Source organism: Amia ocellicauda, chromosome 6, assembly GCF_036373705.1.
Source record: "Amia ocellicauda isolate fAmiCal2 chromosome 6, fAmiCal2.hap1, whole genome shotgun sequence".
In the NCBI taxonomy this organism is placed as follows: Eukaryota; Metazoa; Chordata; class Actinopteri; order Amiiformes; family Amiidae; genus Amia; species Amia ocellicauda.
Genome location: NC_089855.1, coordinates 43,251,859 through 43,275,665, shown reverse-complemented (window position 1 = coordinate 43,275,665; position 23,807 = coordinate 43,251,859). Strand labels below are relative to the sequence as shown.

The 23,807-nt window shown below is 40.4% G+C and overlaps 2 non-coding genes across 2 annotated transcripts; both read right to left on the bottom strand.

Annotated features, from left to right (window-relative positions):
• Positions 1-5,672: 5,672 nt before the first annotated feature.
• LOC136751922 (U5 spliceosomal RNA) lies at positions 5,673-5,787 on the bottom strand. The gene has a single exon (XR_010817109.1). It is a non-coding gene; the product is annotated as a U5 spliceosomal RNA (small nuclear RNA).
• A 17,702-nt stretch (positions 5,788-23,489) lies between these two features.
• Positions 23,490-23,604, bottom strand: LOC136752011 (U5 spliceosomal RNA). The gene has a single exon (XR_010817193.1). It is a non-coding gene; the product is annotated as a U5 spliceosomal RNA (small nuclear RNA).
• Between the last annotated feature and the right edge of the window lie 203 nt (positions 23,605-23,807).

The window sequence follows — 23,807 nt, the reverse complement described above, 5'->3', positions numbered from 1 at the left end:
GACACACAAAGATACGCAACAAATTGCGCTAGTATCTCACTCACACCGTCAACACCTCATATATGGCCAGACACACCACTTGGACACGTATGTCAGGCATTTCCTGATGTTTGGGCAACACATAAACAAGATTGTGGTCTGGCAAAAATTGAACCTATAGTTATCCCAGGTCCAGTACACAAAGCACATAAACAGTTTCCTATTAAACCAGAAGCTTTTACGGCAGTTCAGACAATTATTCAAACATTGCAACATGCAGGAATAATACACGAAACGCATTCAACCACTAATTCTATGCCTAATTTGAAACCCGAACACTCTATTTTTACGATCCTAGATATTAGCAATGGATTTTGAAGCCTGCCACTCCACTCTGATTCCTAAGATAAATGTACGTTTACTGTATGCGACAAACAGTACACATGGACTAGAGTGCAACAGGGATTTCACAACAGCCCAACACTCTTCCACCAGGCAATGGCCAAGACTTTAGAAGGCATAGATCTGACACCCTGGAATAGTTTCATCATCCAGTAGGTGGATGATCTTTTGATTGCATCTCCTGATGAGACCGCACACTTAGGCGCATTAATTACAGTCCTCGGTGTCTTACAAAAGGCAGGATTTAAAGCAAGCCCTAAGAAAGCACAAATAGGCTTAACTAACGTTCAATATCTCAGACACAACATTTCACAAGGACAAAAATCTATGACGCATAATAGGCAAGAAGCCATTCTAAATATGCCAAAACCACATCATGTTAGGGCTGTGCGTAAAGTTATGGGGCTCCTTAATTATTGGCGCACTTTCATCCCTAATTTCACACAAGCCACAGGTCCGATACAGGCGCTAATCAAAGGGAGCCCGGCTCCCTTGGACCCCATAGACTGGGGACATGAACAGGAAATAGCCTATCGTGTAATAAAACAGGCTCTCAGCAATGCCCCCGCCCTCGGGTTACCAGATCATGCTTAACCATTTCACCTCTACTGATCCCAAGATGGGATCTATTATACAGCAGTTCTGACACAGGAACATGGGGATAGGCAATGTCCCGTCGCCTATTACTCCACAAAGCAACCCACGGTAGCAGCAGGCATGCATCGCTGTATGGCAGCAGTAGACTGCGCCTCTTGGGCAGTGCAGGCATGCGAGCCGATTGTAATGAACACACAGTTGATTCTGCACACAGGACACACATTAGTTTAATTATTACACACCGGCAAATTGTGTTCAGTCTCCGTAGACTGTTTTGCTGTTTTGCTCCCCAGAGATAAATCCATACAAATAATAAAAGACACACGAGTAAACCCAGCAGGGGAGGAAGAAGAGCATACATGCTCTGAGCTGGTGCTCCAGGAGGACCACAGTCGCTTCCTAGAAAACCCCCTCACAGACCCTGACTTGGAACGATATGTTGATGGATCCAGGAAAATAATAGATGGAGTCCCCCACACTGGGTGGGCAGTGGTATTGGATGATAGCACCGTCGTAAAATCTGGATCCCTTCAGGACACTGTTCAGCCCAAGTGGCAGAACTCGTGGTGTTAACTGATTCATTAAAAATAGCGAAAGACATTAAAGTTAACATTTTCACTGACAGTCGCTATGCATTTGGAGTAGTACACGACTATATGGCAACCTGGGAACGTAGAGGGTTTATAACAACAGCAGGAGAAGTAATACAAAATTATGAGTATGTTATAGCCCTAGCTGAGGCAGCACACCTTCCAGAAAAGGTAGCAGTAGTTAAAGTGAAAGCTCATCAGAGTCTTTCTGATGATGGATGCCCGCGCACCTGTGGGAATCACTTTGCAGACCTAGCTGCAAAAAAGGCAGCAGAGACAGGCAGTCATGTGAGGTTAGCAGGATTCCCCTGCTCTAGTAAACTTGTGAGCATCCGAGAACCAGAAACTACTGACCTCGCACAGCTACAGAAAAACTGTGAGGAGGATGAAGTACAAGAGTGGGTTAAGGGAGGTGCAGTGCACTCAGACGGTTTGTGGCGAAGTCCTAACTTACAATGTGTATTAGCACCCCAGTGTATTAGCTCAACGCTTCTGGACCAGTACCATGGCCCAGCTCACACGGGTCGCAAGGCCATGTTAACTCAATTGCGTGAACACTGGTGGTGGCCTGGCATAGGCAGGGACACTGCGAAGTGGTGTCAACAGTGTATTCCTTGCGCACAAGTAAACCCAGGTAAACCGATCAAAGTCACTAAATCACACCAGCCCCGGCCTTGAGGTCCGTGGGAAAATATTCAAATTGACTTTACAGGACCCCTGACAAAATGTCATGGGAAATCCTATTGCTTGGTAATAATTGACCATTTCACAAAATGGGTTGAGGCTTTCCCCTGCAGGGACTGCTCTGCCATCACTGCAGCACAAGTCCTAGCGACTGAGGTTATTCCCCGATGGGGTGTGCCCCGTCAAATGGACTCAGATCAAGGGACTCATTTCACCGGTAAGGTAATGAAGGAAGCATGTTTACTGCTAGGGGTAAAACAACGATTTCATATACCTTATCACCCTCAGAGTTCAGGCTTAGTGGAGCGCACTAACCGGACACTGAAGGAAAGTTTGGCAAAAGCCCTGTTAACTACAGGCAAGGGATGGACAGTAGCACTCCCCGCTGTGCTGTATAAACTTAGAGCGTCACCTAATCGGAGTACTCAGCTTTCTCCATATGAGTTAATGACAGGGAGAGCTATGCAACTCCCTGCTGGCATCTGGGGTCCCAGTGATCCCAGTGCTCCATTCAAAGACTATCTTAAACAGTATGTAGCACAGCTATGTACACACTTAAAAAAACATAGAACACAAGCACATGATCTCCAGTCCCTCAGGGACTTGGAGCTCAAAGAGGAAATGCCAACAACACTTCCTGAGGTTGGTTCGCAAGTGATGGTTAAAATAATCCCAAGCAGACCAGGGCTTAGGCCCAAATGGACAGGACCGCATAATGTCCTTCTTTCTACAGACACTTCAGTCTGTATTGACGGACAGGAGGGGGGTACTAGATGGAAACATTGGTCACAAGTAAAAAATTATAATCCAAGTGAACTGTGTACTAAACCTTTATCTTTTCTCATTCCTAGGAAAGCAACAGTTGCAGATTTCCTGAATTTTGAGAGACATTCCCCTAACTGGTAAAGGTTTTGTCCCCCTACAGGTACTAAGAGATAATCCAGCATGAAGACGACTGTGTACACTACAGTATTTGGACTGATCTGCCTGTCCTTAGTTGAATCATGGACAGATTTATTCAAATTACACGCACCTATGCAAATGCCCTTAATAAAACAAAATGTTGGGTTTGTTCCCACATTCCACACGACACAAAGAAAGGGGTTCCAATGATCCCCATTCCATTTCCAGTATTTTCTGATTATTCACAACTTAGAGTTGCCTCTAATGTACGATATGCATATGATTATGCCTTAGGCATCACAGGAGAATGGTACCGAAGATGGATCAGAATAGAAGAGATTTTAAAATGCCATATATTGACTTGGCTCACAGTAACAAAGGATCTGTGTATGTTTCATACTATAACCAAACCATGCAATCCCAATTTATAGGTAATAGCACTTGTAATCACACTGTGGCTATCGATGGTTCTGACTTTAGGTATCAGACTTGTCGATTTTACGCCCCATGGAATGGGACTTATTGGATATGCGGCTTGCGGGCATATTGGGAACTTCCTTGTAAGTTCACAGGTTCTTGTTATTTAGGATTTGTGGTGCCAGCTTTGCGCCACACTGAAGATAAATACCTTCCAGATATAGAACAATTTACTCACCCTAAACGTGAGATAGGGGAAGGAGACAGGTTTGCTTCCATACTATTTCCTATGTATGGAGTCGGAAGAGCAATAAAGGAAATCAGATTAGTAGCTGGTATATTAGAAACATTAAGTATTTCTACAACTGAAGTTCTCAGCAATTTAACAACTGAAATAGTGGCTATGCGAACTGTTGCCCTCCAGAACAGGCTAGCTCTAGATTTCCTGCTAGCAGCACAAGGAGGGACATGTGCCATTATAGGGCAGGAATGCTGTACTTACATACCAGATAACTCTGAACACATTGGTAATCTTATAGAGCACATTAGGACAGCAACTACAAAGATACACCAGTCCTCCGGAGGAAAACCCCTCTGGGGATGGCTTGCTGATACCTTTGGTAATCTGGGTATGATTGTGTTACAAGGATTGATATCAGTAGTTAATATTCTGCTATGTCTGTAAGTTTCTTTTTTATTTCTTAAATACACTGTCTCAAAAACTTTGTAAACCTCATAATGTATCTACTATGGTTACAGCTGCAATTAAAACACCCTCATTGGCAGACTTTCTCTAAATTTCTACTAAACGACACTGTCCCTCACTCGGTAGGAGCAAAGGTCACACACCCATTGACACAAATCTTATTCTATCCCCTTGGTTCTGGAGGCTCCATGTGACTGAGGACAAATGGATTTAGTATCAAAGGCAATAAACCTCATGACTCAAGGAAGACCAAAGGATGCATTGGTAAGATATTATTACAAAGGTCACTCAGCTCCATGAGACGCCTTCAGGACATTCTGTACATCCACACTTAGGGGCACACACTTATCGCTCTCCCCAACAGCAGGGACACCCTTACACTCGCCGTACACACATATACACCCCACGGGGAAGGGTTGGGATGAAGGAGCTGCAATCCTCAATCAAGAAGCGTCAAATCTTCCTAACCCCTAAGGGGATTTACTTGTAACTGACAAACATAACTTTTTGGCTTCTTTCCGCTTTGCTCTATTGCCAAATAGCAGGGAATGAAGACACTGTATAGGAAGTTGAAGAAAGTGTTTTGTGATAATTATATAATGTTTTATATTAATACTAGCATTAGAAATAGTTTTGTATATAGACTGAGCAGATTAGATTTAGCAGGACAAGTAAAGGGTCAACAAGGTCGATTTGTTAGAAACTCCTGTCAGTAATGAAAGACTACACAGGGCCGAAATAGCCTACAGATGTCTGCTGTGAATTTGTTTATGACTTAATCATTTCTCCAGATAGGGAGGAATTGTTTTTGTTAAAGACACTAGGTAAATGACGACCGTGGGATCGCATCATCCTAGTGCACATCAAAGACGGACATCTGCTTTGGATCCATCACCTCTTCACGGGAGGACAGATCGTAAAACGGACCCGGACCTGTATCTTCTGATTGGATGAACGGCCATAAGATGTTACGTCATTTTTCCTATAAAGTTGTACTCATGTCTGTAAACATTAAGCCTCACTGAAGGAATTATTTCTGACAGTGGAGCTTCCGAGCGGCTCGATTAAAGTACTGTTTGCTTTGTCTCCACGACTTCTCCACTTATTTCTAAGACAGTTCTACACACACAGCCAGCAAGACACACAGAGCTAGCCAGCTCAGCGATGTCATCACGAACCTCTCTCTGAGCTGACTGCTATGACATCACAGAGCACGTGCATTCCGTTGCTTGCCGTCTGTCAACCTCTCAGTCACTGCCAGCCAGACTGCCTGGCTGGCTGGATGGGGGGGCTGTTTGCTGCTGCTGCGTACCTTAGCAAGCTTATTTGCTTTCCTCCTCCTTCGCCCACATGCCCACCTATGCCCAATCAACTGTTCACCTGGATCACAGCTCCGTCCCAACAAGGCAGAGCCTCCCAAGAATGGTACAAACTCATCCACGTTCCCCTCCATGGAAAGCTTTAGCAAAAGGCAAAAGCATTATAAGTAATGAAAAGGAACCCGAGTCCAAGACGCTTCCGACCAGCCATACATATTTGTGTGTATTAAAGATCACATTTTATTACATTTTGTTTTTCTGTACTTTATTACATCTTATTGTGATTTTTAATTATATTGTTTATTTTCCATATATATGTATGTATGTATGTATGTATGTATGTTTGCATGTCCAATTGCTTTGACAATACAAATGCACTGAATTGAGATAGAGAGAGAGAGAGAGAGAGAGAGAGAGAGAGAGAGAGAGAGAGAGAGAGAGAGAGAGAGAGAGAGAGAGAGAGAGAGAGAGAGTACTAGGGCACATCTGTAACATAAACTAAGGAACATTCGTCACATGCTTAGGGAACCTTTGTGACATACTAAAAGGACATACTGGTAAGATGTTTTGGCACATTTGAAACAATAGAAATGGCATTTGGTTATTTATTAGGGACATTTACACCAGTCTGTGCAAATATCTATGCATATTCCAATGTTTGCTGCAGGACTTACAGATTGAGTGAGGGGGTCAATATGTTTGATTCAGAACTAACCACTGCTTCCTCAATTTTGTATTTGAGTAGAAGTGAAGAAACACAGCAATAATAATCAGCCCCGAGGCGACTGTGTTTCTAAACCCTATTTAACATCACAATCAAACTCATTCTGCGTCTACACACAGCACAGATACATTGTAAAAACCAAACAAAAAACACGAAATCACATGTAGAAAACCAGAAACGAACATACAAGTATACGAATATGCTAAGATCAGCCTTTTATTTGTATTTATTTGTATTGATGCATTAAGGGATTTACACCGATTTGCTATTTCAGACACTTTCACTGTATTGACTAAAATACAGGATTAGTTCACATGCATTCGTCACCATGCACACAGTTCACATTTTCATTCATTTTGTGGCGTATCTTTACTTTTATTCTTATTTAAAAAACAATTGGCTAGCCTATTGATTATGGATGCGACTGTTTTGTTGGTTTTTGTGGCACAATTGTGGGCAGATCAATAAACTGTTGGACCATCTCAGGTGATGTTAATTCTTTGATGGGATATTGTGCTTATTGATGACGTCTGTGATGAAGGTCTAAAATCACTGTTGCATTGTCCCTGTTGCCAGACACACAGCAATGCTCCTATGTTTTGAAAGTCACCCTGGATAAGAGCGTCTGCTAACAAATACATAATAATAATAATAATAATAATAATAATAATAATAATACTTTGTCGGAACTGCTGGCGTGTGATCGCTCGCAAAGCGCATCACTGTAACAGATCTTACTGTGTATTTGATCTTCTCTTACTGTAGAATATGTATGTTTTGTGTAACTCGCCCTGTGCTAAGAAAATGAATTTATTCATGCACAAACCAACCCGGGACACATGACTCGTAGGGGCACTGGATTCAGCGTGACACCGGACCAGATAATGACCATTTCATTAACAAACAACATTTCTGTCCAATCTACACTCACCTAAAGGATTATTAGGAACACCATACTAATACTGTGTTTGACCCCCTTTCGCCTTCAGAACTGCCTTAATTCTACGTGGCATTGATTCAACAAGGTGCTGAAAGCATTCTTTAGAAATGTTGGCCCATATTGATAGGATAGCATCTTGCAGTTGATGGATATTTGTGGGATGCACATCCAGGGCACATCCAGGGGGTGCTAAATGTCCTATATGTAAATTAGATAGTCAACTCAGTCTAATTTACATGGGAACATTTGTGTTGCCCAAAATGGTGCATTATGGAAGTTGAATGCAGTTTCTGTGTTTTTTTTTCCCTCTCTACATAATGGAAAACCTGCATAATTTCTTATTCCAGACTCTTCTCTTTTAAAAATAATTGCTTATTTACAATAATTAGAACAGAAATAACTATTTAGAAGAATTATAGCTTTTTAAATAATTATGTAATAACATACTGTATATATATAATTATCAATTATAAAATTTGGTAAATGTTAAATAGAAGATTTAATGTAAAGGTTTTTAAATGTCCTCTTTACTTAAAGAGGAAACCGATATGAATGTGTGCAGTGCATACTCTTGATAGTACAGTATAGGAGCGTACAGTACACCAGACTGACGGATAACAGTAATGGCTGTTATGTTTTTTGATTGGATAACAGAATTTATTTAAATATAAGCAATGGACAGTTCCTTTGTAGCCACTGGTAGCCTCTGGTAGCCCCTGGTAACCTTGTCTGTATGTCCAGAAGACCAAAAGGGACCTGTCCTCTTACCGGTTCCTAGCCAAATTCGAAGGGACCCCCACTTCATAATTACATTATCATAAAGCACCCAAGTCATGGTGGTGGCAAAATGCTATTGGTTGGAAGGAAACCTTATAAAAGGGAAAACAAAGAGAATTTGAGTTCTCTTAACTTCTTCATCCTGCAACGAGACACAAGAGAGAGCTGGAGGGAGACAGAGAGAGACACATTGCTTCCTGCCTGACCAGACTGACCAGATAAGCTGTACTGTGAGGAGAAAGAAGAAAATGGGTATTATCTGTTTCTTACTGTAATCCAGCAGAAGCTTAATATTACTTATTTTCAGTACTATAATTGAATGATATTAGTTTCCTATTTTTGTCAAAATAAATGATTATTGCACATCTTTGACTTGACCACATCTTCCCTCTAAAAAGAATCTTAAAAGAGAAACCAATTGACCTATGAGTTTTCAGTTCAACTATTTATTTAGATTGACTGAAAAAACGAGCATTGCTTATTGTTTATTAACAATTATTATTGCTCGGTTATTTGGCTTCACGGCTGTGCTGTCACCACCGTTGTTATTATTGTCTGTGTCTATTTGTGTTATTAGTTATTATCTTTGATAGCTAATCCGACTCTGTTCCGTCCGCGCTCCGGGGCTCCGGGGCTCCGGTGTGCTTCGGTTTCGGCTACAAATTGCACACTTTCAAAATAATAGTTCTGTTTATTGTAGCGTAAGGTACACTTATAAATTTCAATTCAAGAAGTGAATTTATAGTATCACCTTATCACGAATCCTGGAATCTTGTAGAACTCAATTTCTGTAATAATTGGACGCAGACTCCAATTCCAAAGATATAAATTGTCAAATTTATTCAAAAACAAAGACTAAATATAGCACTACACCAATTATACAAAAGGGCAAAACTAATTAACATTCATCTCTAGATCAACAACTCAAAGACAAATCACTTCCTTGACCAAATCAAAGACCATGTGATCGCATATGATATCACACAAATGGTTAAACAAAAAAAGTTATAAACACATTGACCACAATACCGGTTAGTAAGACGAAGGTGAGTCTCTCATTAGTATTGTTAGTCAGACATTAAATAACTACGCAGGATAGTATTTATGTCAGGTAACTTCTCGTTATGTATATATCAGTCTCATTTAAGTAGGTGCCGAGAAAGATCCTATCATTACTTGTTACCACAATTTCCCTTAACTGATTATTATTCAATGATTAAGGATAGGCAGGGCCACCTATAATCTGGTGTCTATTAACTTGTGTCAATTTCAGACTAAACAGTTGAACAGGAATGAGAAGATATTTCTCGGCGTTGACAGATTTTATTTCTAAAATTATCAACAAAACAGTTTAATGCAACACACATTTATATTGAAGAAAACTAAATGATATTACACATTCTAGAGTTATGAATCACAGATTAACATTTCTAATTGATTTCTCAAATGTCATGAATCATGAACTCCAAACTGTTAAACTTATCTGAACTTCGTCGCAGAGAGGCCTCTCTGGCTTCGGGCTCAGATAACAGCACACGGCACGAGGTCCGTGTGGTTTGGAACAAAGGCAGTCCGGTTCGGCTTTGTCCAAGAACTTCCACTCAGTCGATACATCTGGAAGTTGGGGTTTCGTAGTCTTTTCCAAACCGATTTTCCACTGGTTTGAAGGCTCCAAGGTTGTGCACAAAATCTTCTTTGTAAGCAGGGTTTCCACCATAGTTACTTGAAGACAAAGTCTTTGAGGAAAGCAGGGCCCTGTTTGTTCCAAGGATCGAGTTTCTTAAGACTCAGTAGCTATTTAAATGACTGACACTTTCGTATTCAGTCGACTTAGTCAATTGTCCAGCTGTAAAAACTCCACTGATCAGGTGGGCACAGGCTGGCAGCGCAGTCTGTAAAATTCTTTATTTGATAAAGTCCTTTAAAAGAATTCTTCATACGGCTCAATCTCCTTCTCCCAGTTTAACTCTTCTGTTGCTGGCAAAGACTTAGTTGGTTTCTGGTTCTGGTTCTGGCAACAGAGCTATAGGTTGAGCTGTGGCAGCGAGTTTCTGGTTCAGGTGAGAGAGAGAGAGAGAGAGAGAGAGAGAGAGACCGTGTGCTGTTCTGTATACGCCTGTCAGATCAATAGGTGATTGGTTCTTGAGTTTGTGAGATTGGATTTCCAGTTCAAAGAGTTATATTACCTACAGGCCCACTTCTCCAGACATCCCACAGCAGGATTCCAAACTATTTGGCCTAATTGTGGTGCCATCCTCCCCAAAACTGTCACTTTGATGTACACCAGTTCCAAGCTGATGAGTTATGAAAATCTGATAACTTTGGGGGGAGAGGTCAGTGCTTCAGCTCAGAGCTAAAATGCTCTTATAAAAATACACCCAACATAATGCTACAGTGTTTATTAATATCTATGCCCCCAATGCTGTGAGAGACAGACTGTCAGTGATTTCGGTGCTCAGCAAAGCGCTAGCAGACTATGGGGCTGAGGAGATCCTGGTTTTGGGGGGGTGATTGGAACTGTACTGTGGACTATAGATTAGATATCAATCATTTGGAGCCCAGTCCACAGTCGGCAAAACAGCTGGAAGGTAATACACAGTTGCACAATCTGGTCGATGTCAGGAGGAATGCCAACCCAAAGGTGAAACAGTACACCTGGGTGAGGCCGGGTTCTAGCATTATGTCGCTAGCCAGGTTGGATAGATTTAATACCTTTAGACATCATGTCAATCTGATCGGTGGCTGCCATATCACCCCCACCTGACCACTGACCACTGTCTCATCACTGTGAGTGTCACCCTGCCTCCTGTCCGGCTGCGCAGTGCCTACTGGCTTTTCAATAATAGCTTGCTGCAGGACAGGATTTTTTGTAATTCTTTTCTTTTCTTTTGGCAGAGATGGAGATCAGAGCGCCCTAGGTTTGCCTCCCTGAGACAGTGGCAAGGTTCAGACCAGGCTCTTCTGCCAGAAGTACACTGAGCATAGTGAAGGCATAAATAAAGGCAGAGTGACTTTGGGATCTTCTTGATTCACTGTTCCTCTCCACGCTGCGTGTATTAAAGGCATTGCAACGAACGTTCCAACCTGATTGAAGATGGTTTTTCTTCCACATTACATGGCGACGAGGATGGGATTGCTAACCCTGACACAAAGGACTGGAATGGCCAGACCAGTGACCAGCAAAACTGCGCCAGCAAAATAGAAAAAGGTAAAGGAACCTTTTTGAAAAATTCCCTACTACGGTGCTTTGCTTTCACTTGTCTGCTCGCCTGGCCCTCTGACGATCAGGTAACGCAATCTATATTTTATTAAACATTGTTGCTTGCCTTATATCAATTACTTGAGGCAGGAAATCTTTTCTTGCTTGTTAAGAAACAAAGTTTCTTAGTGTTACCATAGACTTGACTGTGTCTTCTTGTTTATGAAGTAATTGGACTGTGTCTTCCTATTTAACCTGGGTTGCCATGAACTTGACTGTGTCTTCTTGTTTGTGAAGAAACAGGACTGTGTCTTCCTGTTTGGGTTCCCGTAGACAAAAGTGTGTCTGTAAAACTGCAGGGTAGGTTTGACCTACAATTAGGAAAAAAAAAAATTGTTCAATATCTGATATGCCGGTGATAATATAAATGCACGTGTTTTGTAGAACCATAAATGGTAAATGAAGAAACGTCATGAAGTTATATACAAGTTATATAAATGCAAACATATTGAAAAACATGTTTGTTATTATTCGTATATAGGATTTATTTTAATTTGTGTTTTGTTTTGTTATATTTTTATTTCTTTTTACTTTTTTTCTTTTTTCCCCTGTCATTTTGTTATTATTTTGTGTGCTTGTATGTCTTGGTAGTTGTGTACAAAACGTTACATAGAAAATGCGTGGTAACGGCTCCAGTAAAACGGGTGACCCGCCACCCAAAGGTACACGTGTCAGATATATGTATGATAACTATGGAGTGAAGATGTGCGCGATGTGCACAAGTGGTTTGACTGGACAATAGGTGACAGAAAGTTAAGGTTTCCAGAAGATGGGACTTTTGATTCAGATAGACTTGAGCACCTAAAAACGGTTTTGCAAAATAGGAATACAAAACCGGGAGAAGAAAATAGTTATATTTCCCAATAGTTAGAACCAAATTGGCACTGCTCTAAAGCCAATTCTATCGCCCAATAGACTTATTATGCAATATAACCTTTTTTTTTTAACTAAAGCAAATATGTATTATTCGTTCATTACAAAGCATTGGCTTTGTTATCACATACATTTTTTTAGAACTAGTTTTTCACTCAATTCCAATATACAATAATACAATACACCATAGTAGCATTATTCAGTGTGTATCCACTTACATCACATTGAAACATCACATATCATTTCACACTTCAGTCACACATCCAAACAGCACAATTCTTTCAATCCAGTAGTCACTCCAATAAACTATGGAAAGGATAGTTCATGAAATGCCCATGGTCCCACCAGACTCTGTATCCTTGTGCTTAGATTTAAAAGAGGTTGGAGTTGTATGACTATTCATGTTTCTTCCCAATCTATTTCCATATTGTTTCTTCAGGCCTTTTCCTCAAAGATAAAATTGTTATTTTTCAGCACCTGAAATCAATCAGAAATGCATTGTTAATAATCTGTCCGTCTATTCCTGGACATCGCCACCCTCCTGTTGTCAATTGGAATCAGCAGTTAGTTGGTTTATTACTTTTAACAGAGTATGGTAAGCATCGTATGTTTCCAACATCCCCCTCCCTCCTGTCTGTCCACACACACTGGCATCAGTGGCCATGAGGACGGATTATGGGCTGCAGCACTTAGAGCGGAGGCCAATGTGAGAGGGGAGACTATGCACTGATGTGTCATGGCATGTGAGTAGGGAACCTGTGGACTAAATGTGAGGGAAATTCATTGTTGCTGGTTCCTGTGAAGACAGATAATAGTAGTTATTTTTCTATTCATCTGTATCAACATCAGTATTATTAGCATTAGTAATGTAACTATTCTCGATTTCCCAGGACATTACTGTCGGTTGACAATGTTGCTTGGTTTGTAGTAGTACATCTGTATTTAGTTACAAGGCAGCTCTCTTATCTCTCTCAGTGGGGAGCTGACCTCACAGACACTTTCACTGCCCCAACGCCCCTCTGAAAACATCACTCTGTATCCTAACAACTGTTCTTTCTCCTTTCCTAGACAATACAAGTTATATTTATTGACATGTATTATTAGTATTTATACACATATTTCGCTCCATTATTTGAGTTAACAGATTAAGATATTTTCCTAATAAAATAAATTTTTAGAAAATAAGCATTTTAATTGATTTCAATAATGATTCCCAGATACCTCAGGAAAACAAATTTTCAAAAAAATGTGTTCAGTCAATGATTTCCCCAATGAAGAGCCTGCGTGGGCACAAAGACTGTCCGCCTGCATGGCTCATATATGTCTTTATTGTGTCACTTCCTGCTATTGAAGTCCAATCTACACCGGTACATGTTCAGAAGAACTGTTCCCAAAGCCAGATTGAACTGATCAATAGTTAATTTCTTACCTACACCTTGTATTTAGGGATCTTATATCTGGGGATTTCAAAAACTGTTCATTGTGGAACTCACAGCTACCAAATGACCACACCTTTAATTTCCTGGAGTATCTGGTTATCTATGTATTTATATCTTCACCAAATTTCACTGTTTCCTCAGATTCCCATTACAAAAATTAGCTCTAATTCAATTTTCAACATTTATTTTTTTTATTTCTGGTTGGTAAAACTCATTCTAATAGTATTTTTAAGTTTTATTTTTTCCTTCAAAATTATGCAATACTAATTTTTACTGAAATTATTGGTTACTTCCCTTCTCAGTCTTATTCTGGACTATGCACAATATTAAAAATACAAAGCATACAAAACAGACTTTTACCTTACATAACCTTCAGACTATATATATACATAAACACACAAAGCACATACAGATTGACATCCAAAGATAATTCAGATATTAGATTAGTGGCGTGTTTTGTTGACCCTGCAGTGTCTCAAACAGCCCTTAGCATTTATTTATTTATTATATTGTTATTATTAAAAATCAGATGTAAAATAATCTTTGAAATACACTACTTTGGTGTTTTCTTGATCTATTATGATCAATTTCTTCTCTAAATTCTTATTATTCAGACAAAGAATTATGAAAACTTTGTCGTTTTTTTATCTTGCCTTTACCATTTTAAGTTTAAAAATTAAAACTTGTAGGAATTCACATACAGACACTTATTTAATGCTATTATGCCAACCCTATCTTTGCCAACGATGGGGCTATAACGTTGGACTTTATGTACCTCTGGTTCCGTCTGGTTATTGACTGCCACTGACTCTGGCCCTGGTGTACAAGGGTTTCCTTGCTTAACCTGGGGCTCAGCAGGCCTCGTCGTACCTTTCGGTTCCCTTGGCATCTCTCCCCACAGATCTGTCTTACCTGGAGTTCACCCTACTGTGATCCTCCGCTGTACAGTCAACCTTTCTATTTGTTTTACCTCTACCTCTCCACAGGTTCTCTTTAAATTACAATCTGAGAGCCTCACACAATCCCGAGATCAAATCTAAATATACAGGGTGGTCATTTTAAAGGTACTCACCCATGCTTTGGTCCCTGGAGTAGAGGCAAGTTCAGATCCTCGTTCGTGACGCCAAGTTGTAGAACCGTGTCAGAAATAAGTGGAGAAGTCGCGGAGATAAAGCAAACAGAACTTTAATCGAGCCGCTCGGAAGCCCCACGTCAGGAATAATTCCTTCAGTGAGACTTAATGTTTACAGACATGAGTACAACTTTATTGGAAAAATGACGTAACATCTTATGGCCGTTCATCCAATCAGAAGATACAGGTCCGGCTCCGTTTTACGATCTGTCCTCCCGTGAAGAGGTGATGGATCCAAAGCAGATGTCTGTCTTTGATGTGCACTAGGAAGATGCGATCCCACGGTCTTCATTTACCTAGTGTCGATCGCTCTTTAACAAAAACAATTCCTCCCTGTCTGGAGAAACAATTCATTCATAAACAAATTCTCAGCAGACAGCTGTAGGGTATTTCGGCACTGTGTAATCTTTCATTACTGACAGGAGTTTCTAACAAACCAACCTTGTTGACCCTTTACTTGTCCTGCTAAATCTAATCTGCTCAGCCTGTATACAAAACTACTTCTAATGCTAGTATTAATATAAAACATTATATAATTATCACAAAACACTTTCTTCAACTTCCTATACAGAGTCTTCAAAAGCTATCAGTCTATAGCAGCTGGTGTTTGAACACACATACAATTATACAGCATTTTCTGCAGCTTCGCAAGACCTAATTTTAAACGTTGTTGGTAAATTAGATAATTAGTGAGGACCCTCTATTTCCATTTCTTCCTCCATAATTGCTAAAATAAAATTTTACTGACATTTTATTGACCCTACCACTGCATAGGACACATCTGTAACATGGACGCTACTGAATGGCACATACATTGAAAACTACGGAGAATTGAGACAAATCCAATTTACACTTCATAAATAATCTTAAAACGTTTCCAACCAATGCAAAACCCACATGAAATATGTTCATTCACATTTTTGGATAACAAAAAGAGAGATTGTTACATATGTACCCTATGATGCATCTACAGAGCGAGAGACAGAGAGAGACAGAGAGAGACAGAAAGACAGACAGACAGACAAACACTAACACAGCCACCCGCAAAAGCGTTATAAGAGGAACCCGAGTCCAAGACGCTTCCGACCAGCCATACATATTTGTGTGTATTAAAGATCACATTTTATTACATTTTGTTTTTCTGTACTTTATTACATCTTATTGTGATTTATAATTGTATTGTTTATTTTCCATATATATGTATGTATGTATGTATGTTTGCATGTCCAATTGCTTTCACAATACAAATGCACTGAATTGAGAGAGAGAGAGAGAGAGAGAGAGAGAGAGAGAGAGAGAGAGAGAGAGAGAATGAGAGAGAGAGAGAAATGTGTGCAAATATCTATGCATATTCCAATGTTTGCTGCAGGACTTACAGATTGAGTGAGGGGGTCAATATGTTTGATTCAGAACTAACCACTGATTCCTCAATTTTGTATTTGAGTAGAAGTGAAGAAACACAGCAATAATAATCAGCCCCGAGGCGACTACGTTTCTAAACCCTATTTAACATCACAATCAAACTCATTCCGCATCTACACACAGCACAAATACATTGTAAAAACCAAACAAAAAACACGAAATCACATGTAGAAAACCAGAAACGAACATACAAGTATACGAATATGCTAAGATCAGCCTTTTATTTGTATTTATTTGTATTGATGCATTAAGGGATTTACACCGATTTGCTATTTCAGACACTTTCACTGTATTGACTAAAATACAGGATTAGTTCACATGCATTCGTCACCATGCACACAGTTCACATTTTCATTCATTTTGTGGCGTATCTTTACTTTTATTCTTATTTAAAAAACAATTGGCTAGCCTATTGAATATGGATGCGACTGTTTTGTTGGTTTTTGCGGCACAATCTGTAACATAAACTAGGGAACATTCGTATCATGCTTAGGGAACCTTTGTGACATACTAAAAGGACATACTGGTAAGATGTTGGGCACATTTGAAACAATAGAAATGGCATTTGGTTATTTATTAGGGACATTTACACCAGTCTGTGCAAATATCTATGCATATTCCAATGTTTGCTGCAGGACTTACAGATTGAGTGAGGGGGTCAATATGTTTGATTCAGAACTAACCACTGCTTCCTCAATTTTGTTTTAAACATAATTTAAAAGAAAAGTGGGCTATACATTGGTTTGGAAAAAAGGAGCAGTGGTCCCTAAGACAATTCTTTTAGTTTTTTGACAATTCCTAAAACCCATTTTCTGTAAAATATGTTATCAACTTGCATTAATATATCATCCAAACAACAATCATACTAATCATGAAAATGTTCATATTATTATATTCTAAAGGTTCTAGTCTATTGTGTATTGTATTTATTATCAGGCCCTTATCTTATGTTTTACAGTTGTTATTATTATTCCGTACAATACAGGGATTAAATTAAGTATTTTAACCACAAAGTATTGGCTACAGTTATGATGCCTACTTCACTGTTCATATGCACACAGTTTCTGAGGTCTGGACCACTGCACAGTAGTCCCTGGAGTTGTAGTCCAGACCACTGCAAAATTCGTGCTGAAGTGATCTGGATCACCACGCAATGGCCCAAGGACCACTGCAAACTTGGATTTCAATGTTTTTGTTTAATCCATGTTGCAATAGCACCTACCATGTTCCTTTGTGGTGAGCTGGTTAATTCTGTTCTGGGAAAACCACAAACCTGCAGGTTTAATAAGTCTCTCTACACATCAGTCCCTGAGTACCTTCAACCAATGGTCATTTTGACCAATTAAGCCCAAGAATTGAGTCAATTAAGTTGTCAAGGACTACCCAGTAAAGACGTGAACTCACGACTAGGTCACACTGTGAGCTCTCCAGAGCAGACATTACACTGAGTTCAGTGTGAGCTCACTTATCACTTTTCCACCGACATGGTGCCAGTGCTGGAGCCAGAGCCGCTGCTCGGCCTGGGATCCAGCTGATCTTTTTGTGAACTGGCCCGCTTTTCCACCGGTCTTCGAATCGAACGCTGACGTCACTGGATGTGGGCGTTCCCAAGCGTGGAGTAGAAGTGGAGAAACACAGCAATAATAATCAGCACCGAAGCGACTGCGTTTCTATACCCTATTTAACATTACAATCAAACTCATTCCGCGTCTACACACAGCACAGATACATTGTAAAAACCAAACAAAAAACTCGAAATCACATGTAGATAACCAGAAACGAACATTCAAGTATACGAATATGCTAAGATCAGCCTTTTATTTGTTTTCATTTTTATTGATGCATTAAGGGATTTACACCGATTTTCTATTTCAGACACTTTTACTGTATTGACTAAAATTGATGAGAATAATTAACATGAATTAACTTACTGTTGAAGATGTAACCCTTACCCAGTGGCTAACCCTAACTCTATGTTACAAATTTTCCCTAAACACTTATTTTACAAGATCAATAAAAAATCTTTAGGAATTTTAAACTTTTAAAGATACACATAGGTAATACCAATGTGCTTTAACAATGCCGAAAATAATAATGCATTTATCTTTAATAGTAAAGATATATAATGTATATAAAGTATAGAATAATGTATATATATATATATATATATATATATATATATATATATAAGCGTTTCCAAACCGAATATAGATCTGAAACTTTCAGACAAACCATGAAAAATGGAATGTAAACATTTACACTTTTTAACAATTCTATATATCAATTATATTAATTACCCTAACCCTAACTTTAAGTTACAAATGTTCCCTAAACACTTATTTTGCAGGATCAATAAAAAACTTTCAGGATTTTTTAAACTTTTACTGACACACATAGTTAATGGCAATGTGTTATAACTTTACGGAAAATTATAATCCGTATATCTTTAATTGTTTTGACGTGATTAAGATATAATGCATCTTTCACATAGGGAAGATTTGTAACATGATAGGAAAAGCAAACAAATGATGTAACTTTGAAAATATTCAATATTACAGCATACAATTTGTCAGGCTTCATAAAAATGGAATTTATGACATACTCTGTAAAAATCAAGCAAATAGCATTTGTTGTTCATGAGAAAAAAAAAAATCAAAGCTATCAGAATAAAGTTTTACTGACATTTTATTGACCCTACCACTGCATAGGACACATCGGTAACATGAACGCTACTGAATGGCACATACATTGAAAACTACGGAGAATTGAGACAAATCCAATTTACACTTCTTAATTAATCTTAAAACGTTTCCAACCAAGGCAAAACCAACTTGAAATACGTTCATTCACATTTTTGGTAAACAAAAAGAGATATTGTTACATATGTTCCCTATGATGCATCTACAGAACGAGAGAGAGAGAGAGAGAGAGAGAGAGAGAAGTCACTGAATGTATGAGCTCCTATCCACACAGCAATACCAACAGAGGCCAGCCAAACATACAACCCCCCCGCACTGGAGCACACGTACCACGATGCCGCAGCACCGGCCAGCCCCCCATCACCCAGCCTCCCACCCGCCCCACGAGCACCAGATCAAGCACCTGCTCAGCCTCCTCTGCTCCAGACTGCTGAGCTGAGCCAGAGAACTCGGGTAGGGACGGACAACCCCAGTTGTAAATTAAAAATAAATACCTGTGTACATACAATGTAACCATACTTTACATTAAACTAATAATTATTATATTTGAAATTCTAGTTTAAACAAAACCTTAGAATAAAAAGTTGTATTGATGATAGGCATTTTATTCCACCAAGTACAATGTTAGCTAAAATGAGCTCATTTACAGTCAGCTGCTGGAACATTCAGGGCCTGAACTCCTCGCCTTTCGGGCTAAAGAGCACAGACCCTGAATTCATTAAAAGCATTAAGGAATTAGATATCATAGTTCTGTTGGAGACATGGTTCCGTGCAGAGGTGCCCACACACTGCCCCCTGGGCTACAGGGAGGTTATTGTGCCCTCAATTAAACTGAGCACAGTGCGGCGTGGCAGGGACTCTGGGGGGATCATAGTGTGGTACAAAGAGGAGCTGGCGAACCACATCAGCCCAGTCAAACAGGGCCCAACGCACACATGGCTTCAAATTAAGAAGGGAATAGCCCAGTGTGAGAACCATATATACCTTTGTACAGCGTATACCCCCACCTCTGAATCCCCCTATTACAATGGGGAATTTTTTAACACCCTCCACACAGAGATCGGCCATTTCCAGGCCCAGGGGAATGTGCTGCTCTGTGGGGACTTCAATGCCCGGACAGGCACCGAGCCCAACTTCATCGGCACACAGGGAAACAGCCATGTGTTCGGCCAGGCCCCTCTGTACCTCACCCCACCACAACCCAGAGGAACATCCCCGACGGGGTTTAATGGCAGGATCAGAGGGGACTCTTTAGGGAGGTTCACGTATTGCTCAGCTCTTGGGACTAATGTAGTCGACTACGCCCTCACTGACATGGACGCCTCCTTCATCAGTGCATTTACTGTCAGGCAGCAAACCCCCCTGTCAGACCACAACCAAATCACAGTGTTCCTGAAAAGAAGAAGTCAGGCCAGCAACACACAGACACAGCCCAGTAAGCTGTACAACCTTAATCAAACATACAGATGGGCTCCAAACAGCACAGAGGAATTTAACCAAGCAATCAGTTCTACAGAAATAACAGACATCATCAACACTTTCCTCAGCTCACAGTACCAGCCTGACGTGACAGGACTAAATCTGGCCATAAATGATATCAATCAAATATTTCAAATTGGAGCCACAATGGCAAATCTTATAAAGACAAAGAAAAGGATCAACCAGAATCATACACACACACAGACATGGTTTGATGATGAGTGTAAATCAATAAGAAACAAATTCAAGGCACCTATCCAATCAAAAACATCATCAACCACAAGACACAGAACTATGCCAACAGTACTGTGAGACCCTTAAACACTACAAACACACCCTTAAAATTAAAAAACAGAAACACACAAACAAAACACTCACAGACATAGAGAAATCTGTTGACCAAAACCAGATCTGGGAAATGTGGAACAATTTAAATTCAACAAAACAACAAGAATTGGCAATACGAAAAGGAACCATTTGGAAAAAATACTTTGAAAACCTTTATAAAGATATCCAACAAAATGATCTGACACACAAACAAATTGAAACCAGGGAAAAACTGAAATTACTCGAACAATCAATTAAAAATAATCAAAACCAAAATGACGCTCCAATCACCCTACAGGAACTATGTAAAAAGCTCCAGGCACTTCCACCCAGAAAAGCCTGCAGCCCGGACAGCATCAGCACTGAAATGCTCAAACACAGCAGCGCACAACTGCAGGAGGCTGTGCTTAAATTGTTCAACATGGTCCTCAGTACTGGTTACTTCCCTGACATCTGGAAGCAGGGGCTGATCACCCCAATCTATAAGAGTGGAGACAAATTCGACCCTAACAACTACCAGGGCATCTGTGTTAGCAGTAACCTGGGGAAGGTGTTCTGCAGTATCATCAACGCCCGGATACTGGCCTTCCTTACCGAGCACAGTGTCCTGAGTAAGAGTCAGATTGGCTTCCTCCCAAATCACCGCACTACAGATCATATTTACACCCTACACACCCTCATAGACAAACACGTCCACCAAAAAAGTAAAGGCAAAATCTTTGCCTGTTTCATTGATTTCAAAATGGAATTCGATTCCATTTGGCACGAGGGACTTTATTACAGAATTCTTCAAAGCGGTGTAGGGGGTAAAGTCTATGATATTATAAAATCAATGTACACCGAAAACAAATGTTCAGTAAAAATTGGCAACAAAAGAACAGAATTCTTCACTCAGGGGCGGGGAGTGAGGCAGGGCTGCAGTCTGAGCCCAACACTGTTCAACATCTACATCAATGAGTTGGCAACGGTGTTGGAGCAGTCTGATGCCCCTGGACTCACCCTAAATGACACAGAAGTCAAATTCCTGCTCTATGCGGATGACCTAGTCTTGCTGTCATCCACAGAACAGGGGCTTCAGCAAAACCTGGCACTGCTAGAGCAGTACTGTTAGTCCTGGGCCCTGGCAGTGAACATGAAGAAGACAAAGATCATGATTTTCCAAAAAAAAATTCCTCAGGGAAACAAATACCACTTCACGCTAGGCAACACTACCCTAGAACACCTCACACTACACTTACCTGGGCCTGACTATTAGTGCGTCAGGGGGCTTTAACCTGGCAGTGAAGGCACTCAAAGACAAAGCAAGAAGAGCTTTCTGCGCAATCAGATTGTGAATGGGATATTAATGTTATAGAATCTTCTTCTGTCTCAAACTAATTGATAGTGTGATCCAGCCCATTGCGCTGTACGGTAATGAAGTATAGGGTCCACTCAGTCAACAGGACTACACTAGGTGGGACAAACATCCAATAGAGACCCTGCATGCTGAACTCTATAAAAACATACTGCAGGTGCACAGGAGCACACCAAACCACGCATGCAGGGCAGAATTAGGCCGCTTCCCAACCCTCATTAATATAAAGAAAAGAGCACTGAAATTCTGGATGCACCTGAAGAAAAACTCCAAACCCAAGAGCTCAGCCTTGAAAAGAGTCCCCTGAGTCAGCTGGCCCTGAAGCTCACGGCACTGACCCCCGCTAATACTGCGAACAGAGACCAGCTTCAGGTCAGCACTGCTTACCTGCCCCCAATCAGAGTCAACCAAATCATGAAGATAACCAAAACCTCCTATCTGGAACATTGGAACAATGAAACCAAATCCCAAAGTAAACTGGATTGCTATCGGGCCCTAAACAGAGAATACACCCTGGCAGAATATCTCTTCACTGTCAGAGATATGAAGCAGAGATGGATAATGACCAAGACCACAGCCTGGCCATAGAGACGGGCCGACACAGGCAGAGCTGGCTGCCCAGAGAGGAGCGGCGCTGTGGTCACTGCGAGACAGGAGAGGTCGAGACAGAGATGCACTTCCTCCTCCGATGCAATAAATATGCCAAATTAAGGGACACGTTCTATAATAAATTCATAAATATTATAAAATCATTCTCTGAATTGATGAATGAATAAAAATAAAGCTATCCTCCTGGGGGAGGGACACACAGCCCCCCTGGCCGCCCAATATGTAGCCGCCTGCCACAGCCTGAGGGGCTCACTGTGAAAACATGACATACATGAGCACCAACTGTAACCTGATAACTATAAAGTAAATGTACATGTCTATTAAGATTTAATTTATAAATTATAATGTTACTGTTTCATTTTTTTTGTTTCTTTTTTCTTACCTTTTATTATTTTTCAATGTATGTATATATCAACTGCTTTGGCAACACTACGAATCTGTTTGTCATGCCAATAAAGCAACCTTGAATTGAATTGAATTGAATTGAGAGACAGAGACAGACAGACAGACACTAACACAGCCACCCACCCACTCACACACACTATATCTCTCTCTCTCTCTCACACACACACACACATACACACAACCAGCAAGACGCACAGAGCCAGCCAGCTCAGCGATGACATCACAAACCTCTCTCTGAGCTGACTGCTATGACATCACAGAGCACGTGCATTCCGTTGCTTGTCATCTGTCAACCACTCAGTCACTGCCAGCCAGACTGCCTGGCTGGCTGGATGGGGGGTCTGTTTGCTGCTGCTGCGTACCTTAGCAAGCTTATCTGCTTGACCGGCCTTCCTCCTCCTCCGCCCACATGCCCACCTATGCCCGATCAGCTGTTCACCTGGATCACAGCTCCGCCCCAACAAGGCAGAGCCTCCCAAGAATGGTACAAACTCATCCACGTTCTCCTCCATGGAAAGCTTTAGCAAAAGGCAAAAGCGTTATAAGTAATGAAGAGGAATCCGAGTCCAAGACGCTTCCGACCAGCCATACATATTAAAGATCACATTTTATTACATTTTGTTTTTCTGTACTTTACTACATCTTATTGTGATTTTTAATTGTATTGTTAATTTTCCATATATATGTATGTATGTATGTATGTATGTATGTTTGCATGTCCAATTGCTTTGACAATACAAATGCACTGAATTGAGATAGAGAGAGAGAGAG